The sequence below is a fragment of the Perca flavescens genome, chromosome 1, assembly GCF_004354835.1.
Source record: "Perca flavescens isolate YP-PL-M2 chromosome 1, PFLA_1.0, whole genome shotgun sequence".
NCBI lineage: Eukaryota > Metazoa > Chordata > Actinopteri > Perciformes > Percidae > Perca > Perca flavescens.
The window spans coordinates 39495307-39508177 of NC_041331.1; positions in this window are offsets into that span (position 1 = coordinate 39495307).

Consider the following 12871-nt stretch of genomic DNA (forward strand, 5'->3'; position numbering starts at 1 on the left):
GTGGATGGATGAAAAGTTCTATTTGCATAACTAATTTAACTAACTAACTAACTTTCTTTTGTTAACATTCAATGTTTTTCCAGCTTAAAGCCATATGTAGCATAATGGAAACTAGTTTTGTTAGAGCGTTAGTTGACATTAGCTTATCTGTGTTGCCAGATCTCGCAAGAGTTTGTTCCTTGAGACAGAAACAGTTAATTTTCTCCTGACTTGTCCGTCTTAAAAAGGCCATTTAAGTGTCAGAATGTTCTGGAGATATGTCGCTTGTGAAAAATGGGTCCAATATATATACTTTGGTAACTATGGGGCGAAAGAATCAGCCATAATCTGTGTTCAAGTTCACTTCTCCCGTTGGGATCAATACATTCAGGACCTGCCTTTGGTCTCCTAAAGGTGCATGGCAGTTGTGAAAGCCATGTGACACAGATACAGGAAATAACCCTTGGTTGGGGCGTCTCAGTTCTAAACAAACTCTGACTCAATGACGATTTTAGACCCTTTTTAAGGGGGCTAAAGCACCCCTAAATTTCATCTCAGCCCCACAAAAAATTATAATAATAAAAAACAATAATAAAAAAATCTATTTTAATGCTTCAAGTTAGAGTTTGCAAACTTGTCTGTTAGTTACAGAGGACAATCAATTCCAGGTTCAAAGGGCTTGAAACAGGTTTAATATCCTGTGTCGCTGTAGCCGATGCTATGCACCTGTAACCCAGTCAAGGAAAGGGTTAACAGAAACGTAGCTTTGGCCAATCGGAGGTGCTTGTGCCAGACTCCCGCCTTTGGCTGAGTGTCTATCTGATCTGTCAGAGGGAGAGCAGGAGTGCGGTTGTGAAGTGTAAAGTTGGTAGTCCACCAGAGAAGAAGTTGGTAATTTCATGGTGCAGATTAGAACCCACATTGAAACGTAAGCAACTAAAATTGCTTAAAATTGGTCGTTATTACTGTGACTTATAAAGTGTCAGGTTTAGTTCCATCAGAGTGTGGATAAAGTGTCTTTTGCAAGACACTGTATCCGTGTCACATTCTCATTAGGGGCTGAGCCCCCCTAAAGGTCTGATCTTATAATCGCCCCTGCTCTGACTTGATAGTTCATACATTTCTGTCAATCTGCATACTGACCACTTTCTTTGTGAGTCGTTCCTGATTATAAATCAGCCACTGAGCGTCAATTGAAATACCTGTAATCTGACTTTTGAAAGTGTCTCTGCCTTTATGCCCTTATATATGTTGTTACATGCAATAGGCTCTTGTTGGAGAATAGGTAACAAACACAAAGTTTCCAAAACACCAAAGGCTTTCTTCAGATGGTGTTGTGTTCTGAAAACTTTTCATTCAATCAACATAATCACGGTATCAAAATGCCGTTACAAAGACTATTCACTCAAGACAGCAAAAGCAACAACAACCTTCACTGTTCAGACTGCAGCCCTTTTCCTGAACCGGCCTTTGCTGTGAAAGGAGCTTATGAATAAAGAATGTCTGCTGATCCCCGAGGATTTAACTGAAACTCTGTCATGGATCCATCACTGTGGGTCGCCTCAGTGCCATTCGTGTGGATCAACACTTTCTGATGAAGTCCGAAAACTACAGACACAAATATAATCTGCCTCAAACAGCTCTTTCAGTAATTTACAGTTTACCGTTAATCTTATGTCATTGGAAAACTTTGTTAACAGGTTGCTAAGGTGAGTTAAAATGTGTTCAATTAGTTTAACAATTTAGTCATTTCCCTTGACCCTGTGTCCAGTATAAATAGCCCAGTTTGTAGCCACACCTCACCGCGCCACAACTCAAACTGCCTGGACAAATATTCCAAAAGTGGAAAAATCAAAACGTCGCAGAAGAAATGTGGGACAAAAACCGTCACAATCTCAGCATACAGGCCAGAGTCTCTCCCCTCCTCTCTGTCGCCTGTTCCAGGTGGTTCAGTTACTGCACACTATTCAGATTTAAATCCAGCAAGAACAAGTCCAACCCTGCAGCCTCTCAAATGTAGCATTCTCCTGATTTCTGCATCCCCTCAGCCTCTCATCAGAGTGTTAATAAGAGATGGAGCGACATTACACAGTAAAATGTGCCCGAAAGTTGACTCTGAATCCCTATCGAAGCCCTGTATTCATGTTAAATGATGTTTTGACCAATCACTAGGCCCAGCAGAGCGGCATCAGGCTGTGGCAAGGCAAGGCAAGGCAGCTTTATTTGTATAGCACATTTCAGCAACAGGGCAATTCGAAGTGGATTACATTAAAGAGCAGTTAGAAAACAATTAAAAAACAATAATAAACAAATTAAAAACATTAAAAAACAAGAATAAAATTGATAGTGCAGTATAAGAATAAAAGTTACAGTGCAGTATAAGAAATTAAAGTTAATAAAATAGATTATTTAAAGAAAAGCAACATCAAAAAGATAGGTGCTGTAAAATCTACTGGGTACCATGGCAGGCAACTCCATTCTCTAACTCAGGAGTGGGTGTGGTTGCTTCTGGGGCTCCAGCCCAAACTTTGTGTCAGTTCCCCTCAGTCTCACCGGCAAAAGTTCTATTACTGGGGAAATATCGAAATTCATTCCATGAACTCAACTAAAAATATGTTTCAAGATTAGTAATATATATAAAATAATATACTTTTTATTAGATAGTGCAGATAAACAGGATATTGGGGAGAGAGGGGGGATGACATGCAGCAAATCATGGGGCTTGACCTGTCTTACCAACAAAAGCAACATTGTGTCAAAATGGATCTGTGTGTTAGTGTAAGAGTTAGAGATGTTCCGATACCGATACCAGTATCGGTATCGGCTCCGATACTGCCTAAAACACTGGTATCGGTATCGGGAAGTACTGGAGTTTATGCACCGATCTGATACCACGTAATAAAGCCCTAATGAAAATCTACATTGAAGTAGTTTATTTATGTTCTTTTTCCGTTATAACTGACTGTCAAACTGGAGAATAAAAGAAAGTTCTGGGGCATTCATTGTTTGTGTTTGTTCATGTTTCACAAAGAGTTTAACCTGAGCCAGACCGACAACAAAGATAGAAATCATATCACATCCATACAGGGATAGTAGTATACAGCTGTTAAAACATAATGAAATATATGACACTCTGGTATCGGATCGGTACTCGGTATCGGCCGATACGCAAGTTCAGGTATCGGAATCGGTATCGGAAAGCAAAAAAGTGGTATCGGGCCATCTCTAGTAAGAGTGCACATAAGACTACTTGGTCATGAAGTGGACAACCTCTCAGTAACCGGGGTTTGTTGAGTTGGGCCCACGACACCGAGCCAAATATTCCCTCTCAGCTACCTCCTCTTATAGAAAGCGCCAAAGCACATTCTCCTGTCTACCGTATCACCTCCGGCTAACAATATGTCAGGCTAATCATACACTGTCAGGGGCCACAGTTTGCCTGGAAGGCTTGATGTCTCTATCCCCTAATGCCAGCCACTACCAGCTGTCTCATGCCCATTATCACTAAGAGCTGCATCACACCACCTCCCATAGCACGCTCATTTTCAGGTTTATGCTTGTATTTGGGGTTTTCTACTAGAACATGTTTCTGTGCAATAATGTTAAAAAAAAGGTTTTGTCATGCTGTCATTCTGAATATACCTGTATTCAACCTTGGTTTTAGCGCTTGTCTCTTTAAGCCCCCTTCTAAAACAAGCCAAGTCTGCTGTGATTGGTCAGTGTTTCTGGGTCTTCTTCATCTGCGCTCTTGGAGTCTCTGCACCGCCATTGCAGCCGGGGAGTGACTGTAGCAGCACTTTCTACATATATATAGTACAGTTGTGATGTCACAACCATACAATCCTGACATCTTGTGAAAACCGAGGGGGTAAGCGAGCATCCGGAAAGCGTACCTCCTATGGGGAGATTTTGAGGCTAACAAGCCATCACCTTACATTAACTTTCCATTGACTGCCATTCATTTTGGCGCCACTTTGACAGTGAATAACTTTACATCTGAAGCGTTTAAAGACTCAATATGTCCATTGTTTATTTCTAAAGAAACACGACAATTTATAAAAGGCTCCATTACCTTGTATCTCCCGTTATGGCTCCGTAGCAGACGGTTTTGTAAAAATAGGCTAACGATTGAGTCATAACCACACGACTTACTGTCGCATTGTAGAGGAATTACTGTATAGTACAGGAGAAGCTCGCAGGCAGTTTGGACTTACATTAGCTGTTTAAGTTTAATTACTAATGTTAACTAGCATTTTAGTTATCAATAATTAGCCTGTGCCTATGTTATCTCCTTACATATACCTACGCTCTCCGTCTCTGCAAGATTGGGAATGGTTGAGATACCAGAAGACTTACAACTTTCAGACAGGTTGCTCACGTCACATCTACGTCGGCAAGCACAGTTTGAGGCTGCGCAGTAACGCTCAGCCAGCACTGGAAAAGAGACTTCACTGGTCTCCGTCGAAGTATATGGCACCGTTTCTGAATACAGGCTGTGTGCATTTCTCCGTGGACTAAGCGTTTTGATACTTTCAGAGTACTTATATAACACCTCAACCTGCTTTATAAGACATGGAGGCTCACTTTTTCAAATATGGGACCTTTAGCTGGCTGTTAGCACTACTGGAATTTCCTCCTCTAACTTGAAACCTTTTTCAATTGAAATGAATTTACTTGTCTTAGCCTTTATTCATTTTAGCACACTGTAACTTACTGTTCAACTCAACAGGCAGACTTTTGGTACATGGTGCTGTGAACCAGTAAGCATAAAAATAATCAAACTGAAACCTCCTTAGTGATTTATATTTCACTAAAAGAGTACAAAAGGCGGAGAAGGACATTGAACCGTGCAGCATCACAGCATTGAACTTAACCAGAATATGTGCTGCCGTTGGAAATGGAGCGTTACTGTCATTACGTCCCACTTAAACTCAACCCACACTCCCATTATAAGTTAAGTGGGGTTGATTTGTATCCGTAGCAACATTATTTTTAGGCATGTGAATACTCTGTAATTGCACATGTTGCTGTTTCCTGCCCAACGAGCTCTCAGTGGTACCTGAGAGAAAGAGCAGCTTTGTCTTCAGTTTTCTTTTCAGGAGCGAAAGCAAGCGGGCGCAGAGAAGTTAAATGGGTGAGGCGGGATAATCTCACATGTTTTAGGGGCGCATTAAAGAGCCTAAAGGTGAAGGCAGGATAACAGAGCGAAGAGACACGTGAAATCGGAGGCAGTAGGGTTGAAATGGCACTTGTACTTAAGTACAAATTCAAGGTACTTCACTTAAGTATTTCCATTTTATGCTCCTTTATGCTTCTACCCAACTACACCTTAGAAACAGTTTTTCATGCCCTTCCTGTCCAATAAAAAACATGTATCTCCAGTGTTGATGTTACATTTTTGTGATAAACTGAAGGATACAGTGTTAAGATGTATGTACAGTGCTTAGCATAAGTGAATACACCCATGCTAAAGTTGACTAAAAAGAGAAATAAAAAATCATCTTTTGGAATTGATCTTAATATCTTAATTAAAAAAAATAGGAAAAATCCAACCTTTAAGCACACCAATTTCCTTTGTGAATGAATAATTTATCGTAAATACATAAATGTTCTTCCTGGGGTACTTTCCATAAAATCATCTCTCAATGCAAATCAAACCAGCTATTAGGCTAACTGAAATAAAACCTTGCCATGGGGGGGGGGTGGGATGGGGGCGGGTATTTTAATTCCAAAGGCCAAGGGAACTTTATCAGGATGCATAGTATCCTGGATCCATGAAATAACTGGCCTTTAAAAATAAAACTCTGCCTGCCTCTATGGGAATTTAACATAGGGGTGGACTTATTTGTGCGTCCTGTATTTTGAGGAAGAACATTTATGTATTTACGATACATTAGTCATTTACAAAGGAAATTGGTGTCCTTAAACATTGGATTTTTCCTCATGTTTTTAATTAAGACATTAAGATCAATTTCCAAAATCCATCCATCCATCCATCTTCGTCCGCTTATCCGGTGTCGGGTCGCGGGGGGAGCAGCTCCAGCAGGGGACCCCAAACTTCCCTTTCCCGAGCAACATTAACCAGCTCCGACTGGGGGATCCCGAGGCGTTCCCAGGCCAGGTTGGAGATATAATCCCTCCACCTAGTCCTGGGTCTTCCCCGAGGCCTCCTCCCAGCTGGACGTGCCTGGAACACCTCCCTAGGGAGGCGCCCAGGGGGCATCCTTACCAGATGCCCGAACCACCTCAACTGGCTCCTTTCGACGCAAGGAGCAGCGGCTCTCTCCGAGCTCCTCACGGATGACTGAGCTTCTCACCCCTATCTCTAAGGGAGACGCCAGCCACCCTCCTGAGGAAACCCATTTTCGCCGCTTGTACCCTGGATCTCGTTCTTTCGGTCATGACCCAGCCTTCATGACCATAGGTGAGGGTAGGAACGAAAACTGACCGGTAGATCGAGAGCTTTGCCTTCTGGCTCAGCTCTCTTTTCGTCCACAACGGTGCGATAGATTGAATGCAATACCGCACCCGCTGCGCCCGATTCTCCGACCAATCTCCCGCTCCATTGTCCCTCACTCATGAACAAAACCCCAAGGTACTTGAACTCCTTCACTTGGGGTAAGGACTCATTCCCTACCTGGAGAAGGCATTCCATCGGTTTCCTGCTGAGAACCATGGCCTCCGATTTAGAGGTGCTGATCCTCATCCCAACCGCTTCACACTCGGTTGCGAACCGATCCAGTGAGTGCTGAAGGTCGCAGGCCGATGATGCCATCAGGACCACATCATCTGCAAAGAGCAGCGATGAGATCCCCAGCCCACCAAACTGCAACCCCTCCCCACCCCGACTACGCCTCGATATCCTGTCCATAAATATTACAAACAGGATTGGTGACAAAGCGCAGCCCTGGCGGAGGCCAACCCTCACCTGAAACGAGTCCGACTTACTACCGAGAACCCGGACACAGCTCTCACTTTGGTCATACAGAGATTGGATGGCCCTGAGTAGAGACCCCTCACCCCATACTCCCGCAGCACCTCCCACAGTATCTCCCGGGGACCCGGTCATACGCCTTCTCCAAATCCACAAAACACATGTAGACCGGTTGGGCATACTCCCAGGCTCCCTCCAGGATCCTTGCGAGTGAAGAGCTGGTCCGTTGTTCCACGACCAGGACGGAATCCGCATTGTTCCTCCTCAACCCGAGGTTCGACTATCGGCCGAACCCTCCTTTCCAGCACCTTGGAGTAGACTTTACCAGGGAGGCTGAGAAGTGTGATACCCTATAATTGGCACACACCCTCTGGTCCCCCTTTTAAAAAGAGGAACCACCACCCCAGTCTGCCACTCCTTTGGCACCGTCCCAGACTTCCACGCAATGTTGAAGAGGCGTGTCAACCAGGACAGCCCCTCCACACCCAGAGCCTTGAGCATTTCTGGACGGATCTCATCAATCCCCGGGCTTTGCCACTGTGTAGTTGTTTGACTACATCAGTGACTTCCGCCTGGGAAATCGACGACAATCCCCGTTATCCTCCAGCTCTGCCTCTAACATAGAGGGCGATTAGTCGGATTCAGGAGTTCCTCAAAGTGCTCCTTCCACCGCCCTATTACCTCCTCAGTGGAGGTCAACAGTGTCCCATCCTTACTGTACACAGCTTGGATGGTTCCCCTCTTCCCCTCCTGAGGTGGCGAACAGTTTTCCAGAAACACTTTGGTGCCGACCGAAAGTCCTTCTCCATGTCTTCTCCAAACTTCTCCCACACCCGCTGCTTTGCCTCTTTCACGGCAGAGGCTGCAGCCCTTCGGGCCCCTCGGTACCCTGCAACCGCCTCCGGAGTCCTCCGAGATAACATATCCCGGAAGGACTCCTTCTTCAGTCGGACGGCTTCCCTGACCACTGGTGTCCACCACGGTGTTCGTGGGTTACCGCCCCTTGAGGCACCTAAGATCCTAAGACCACAGCTCCTCGCCGCAGCTTCAGCAATGGAAACTTTGAACATTGTCCACTCGGGTTCAATGCCCCCAGCCTCCACAGGGATGCACGAAAAGCTCCGCCCGGAGGTGTGAGTTGAAAGTCTGTCGGACAGGGGCCTCCTCCAGACGTTCCCAATTTACCCGCACTACACGTTTGGGCTTACCAGGTCTGTCCAGAGTCTTCCCCACCCCTGACCCAACTCACCACCAGATGGTGATCGGTTGACAGCTCTGCCCCTCTCTTCACCCGAGTGTCCAAAACATACGGCCTCAGATCAGATGAAACGATTATGAAATCGATCATTGACCTTCGGCCTAGGGTGCTCTGGTACCAGGTACACTTATGAGCATCCCTATGTTCGAACATGGTGTTCGTTATAGACAATCCATGACTAGCACAGAAGTCCAACAACAAACAACCACTCTGGTTTAGATCAGGGAGGCCGTTCCTCCCAATCACGCCTCTCCAGGTGTCTCCATCATTGCCCACGTGTGCGTTGAAGTCCCCCAGCAGAACAATGGAGTCCCCACTGGAGCCCCATGCAGGACTCCAGTCAAGGTCTCCAAGAAGGCCGAATACTCCGAACTCCTGTTTGGTGCATATGCACAGACAACAGTCAGAGTTTTCCCCCCACAACCCGCAGGCGTGGGAGGCGACCCTCTCGTCCACCGGGTAAACTCCAACACAGCGGCGCCAGCCGGGGCTTGTGAGTATCCCCACACCCGCCCGGCGCCTCACACCCTGGGCAACTCCGGAGAAGAAAAGAGTCCAACCCCTATCCAGGAGTATGGTTCCAGAACCGAGACTGTGCGTAGAGGTAAGCCCCACCAGATCTAACCGGTAGCGCTCCACCTCCCGCACCAGTTCCGGCTCCTTCCCCCACAGAGAGGTGACGTTCCACGTCCCCAGAGCCAGCGTCTGCCGCCCGGGTCTGGTCCGTCGAGGCCCCTGACCTTCACTGCCACCCATGTGGCATCGCACCCGACCCCAACGGTTCCTCCCACAGGTGGTGGGCCCATGGGCTGGAGAGATGGGAGCCACGTAGCTTGTTCGGGCTGTGCCCGGCCGGGCTCCGTGGCAAACCCGGCCACCAGGCGCTCGCCGACGAGCCCGCCGTCTGGGCCTGGCTCCAGACGGGGGCCCCGGGCTTCCTCCGGGCAGGGTCACTCCATCTCTACCTTGCTTCTTCATTTCCAAAAGATTATTTTTTTATTCCTCTTTTTAGTCAACTTTAGCATGGGTGTATTCACTTATGCTAAGCACTGTATGTGTTATGTGTTGAGAAAGTTCTCCTACTTCTTAAGCTAAATAAAGTCTTTAAAAAGCCTCTTGGATCAGCTGGGAAATGTATCTTCACAAAGCTGGAACCAGGGCTGTTTTTCTGACACCGTGAAAAGCTGACTTTTTAGAGATACGTGGTTCTCACAGGACAGCGATGCCACAAACACATGATGATCTTACAGACCATGATGCATTGCTGTGGATTAAACTACCCAACAGTATATAAAGGAGATAAAATGAGCACAACCTTAAACATCTACAGCAGTAAAATGCAACATACACATGAATGCAGCAGGAATATGAATCCAGAAACATCAGAAGAGGAAAACACTGACGGGGGACATTATACTGCACAATACTTTTACTTTAAGTACATTTAGCTGATATACTTTTACTTAAATCAAGTGTTGAATGCAGTGTGATATTACTACTTTTACTTAACTAAAGGATCTTCCACCAGATGTTTTTTTTAATCATAAATCTGGTCTGGTGTCACTTGACTGGAGATGACTTAAAGGTCCCATGACATGGTGCTCTTTGGATGCTTTTATATAGGCCTTAGTGGTCCCCTAATACTGTATCTGAAGTCTCTTTTATATAGGCCTTAGTGGTCCCCTAATACTGTATCTGAAGTCTCTTTTATATAGACCTTAGTGGTCCCCTAATACTGTATCTGAAGTCTCTTTTATATAGACCTTAGTGGTCCCCTAATACTGTATCTGAAGTCTCTTTTATATAGACCTTAGTGGTCCCCTAATACTGTATCTGAAGTCTCTTTTATATAGACCTTAGTGGTCCCCTAATACTGTATCTGAAGTCTCTTTCCTGAAATTCAGCCTTGGTGCAGAATTACAGCCACTAGAGCCAGTCCCACAATGAGCTTTCCTTAGGATGTGCCATTTCTGTGTCTGAAGCTATTGAGGAGGAGAGAGGGGGGGGCAAGGTGGAGGGTGGGGGGGTGGCCTTGACCAACTGCCACTTTTCTCGTTTGAAAGCCATGATGGCTCTCTCTCTCTCATGGGTGGGCCAAATTCTCTGGGCGGGCAAAGCAGAGAAAGGGGAGGTAACCTTGCTTGTTATGACCTCATAACAAGCAGATTCCAAAACGGCTCATCTGAGCTTTCCTTTTCTCAAAGGCAGAGCAGGATACCCAGGGCTCGGTTTACACCTATCGCCATTTCTAGCCACTGAGGGACCAAAGACAGGCTGGGGGAACTCATATTAATGTTAAAAAACCTCATAAAGTGAAATTTTCATGCCACAGGACCTTTAAGTAGTAGCCTTTATTTGTCACATAGTCACAAGTACCAGCGAAATTAAATGAGGTGATGATGGATAAAATACAGAACAACAAAGTTATTATAACTTCATTATTGAGTCAGGCAGTGCGTATAATATGAGCCCCTTTAGAAATACAGTAGTATACGTTGTGTGTTACCTCTGAATCCAATAGACAAGTTTATTTGTTTTTGATTATTTATAAGAGTACATTGGCTGATCTCCATCTAAGAGGAGCATTGCCTCATTTCTAACCAGTGGGTGGAACAGCACACACCCTCCTACCTCCAACCCTGTTTCCTCCCTCACCTCCCCATCAGATCAGTCAAGTATGCCAGATAGTGCCAGTTACGTTTCCTTCAAAATAAAAGCAAAACATTTGCAAATATGTAGAAAAAAACATACAAAAAGGTGAAAACAACAACAACCATACTTATTGTTCTACCGCTGCTGTTGCTATTAAAAGCACTACTAATAATACCACCACCACTAATAATAATTATAATAATCTTCATTTTTACAGCACTTTTCAAACCCTATGTCATGCAGTGCTCCACACATAGCAGCAAATAATTGATGTAACTCTAAATAACATTAATAAAACTTTACCAAAATGACACAACGATTGGTTAAAATGACCCTTAAAGCTTTAGTGTGTAACTTTTTGATATTAATGAACGTCCGTTACATTCAAGCCATTGCCAAATGAGTTGCTACAAAGCTAATTAAGACTATCAGCTCCACACAACTCTCTCTGGATTTCTCAGTAGGACTATGTTCAGAAGATTGTGTGGCGACTTTGGCGCGCAGAAACTGGAGTGAAGATAAAGACCTCTTCATCATGTATTTTTAATCCTCCGTGTCCTCCTTGGCTACTAGCAACTGTGTGGAGGAGGGGGAGTGGGGGGCTGTGCGCGATCACGGAAGGCTTGTATCATGTGGACGCGCCAACAATTTTGTTGTCATTACTTCGAATTCCTCATGCATGGGGGAGACAGAAACTACACACTACACATTTAATTCCACCAATAAGTCATTTCACAGACACCAAATATGAAAAGCGTCATTCCAAAAGGCTGTGGAATTCATTTTGGCCAAAATAACGTATATGTATCCTCCTGATAGTAGTTAAAGATGAAAGAATCATCGTTTACATTTAGAGTGAATCATCTCTCAGATGGGAAAGAAATATGATGCTTTTGGATGCTGGATTTGACGTTCACAAACAACATTGAATTGGGGTGCAAGCGTCCCAAAGAGATGACCTTCTCCCTTTATCGTGTGGACATCTTTTCCTTTACCGAGCACACTGTGACTCACTCCTTTGAGAATAGTTTGCGGCAGCTGCAGCCTGCTTTTATTTTGAAAGCGGTACTCCGAGCAGCTCGTGCTTCACTGTGAGCAGCTTGACGGCGGTGTTGCCCTCTGAGGTGTGATGACCAGACCCGGTCCCGTCTCTTTCCTCTGCACACGGCCGAGCATCCTGAGCTCTCTGCTGCTGCTGCTGCTCACTGGGACTTTTAAACATCACAACCTGGAGCTCAGCTGACCCCAAAAACCCACCACTGGAGAAGAGTTTGGCTTTGACAAGAGGGAAGGTATTTTTACAACAGGTGGGCAATATACTTTGTTTTATAAATAAAAAATAACTAAAAGTTAAGAAGTTATGAAGAGGAGCATGTTATTTGTTATTATGTTATTTATGAGCATGTGTGCTTTATTAACCCTCCTGTTGTCCTTGGGTTGAATTTGACCCTATGTTTAAGTTTTTAATAGCAGATATCTGGGTTAATTTCAAACAGATTGACACGCATGGTTCCATAGAAACGCTCTTCAAGTATAATTAAAGATCAGTTTACTACTTTTGTTTAATTGTGGGTGTTTTGTAGCATTTTGAAAAAAAAAAAAATGCTCCGCTGATTTGAACTATTAGTCAAAATAATTCAGAATTTCAGCTCACTCAAGAAATAGGTATAATTTCATGTAAATGAGATTCTTTGGTCATGAATTACAAAAATAAGTGTAAAACGAATAGGTTGATAGTGGTGAATCTGGTGGTAAAGAAAAAAGAAACAAAAACCTTAAAGAAAGCAACAGAAACTCCAAAAAAGCGTCAGGAACGTTGAAAATGTTTTTTTTTCTACCGTCATATATCCTCATTTGGGCTAATTCACATCCGTGTAATATATTGTAGTGCACCGTACATTGTAAAGATTTATCTTATTCCAAAAAAAGCTGGTTTTATTTTGAGTACTGCACCTGCCTGAGTCTATTTGTGGATCCATCATCTCTCGTTTTTATCTACTGGACAATCAGTAATCCAGCATCATATCCATTTGTAGAATGAATACAAT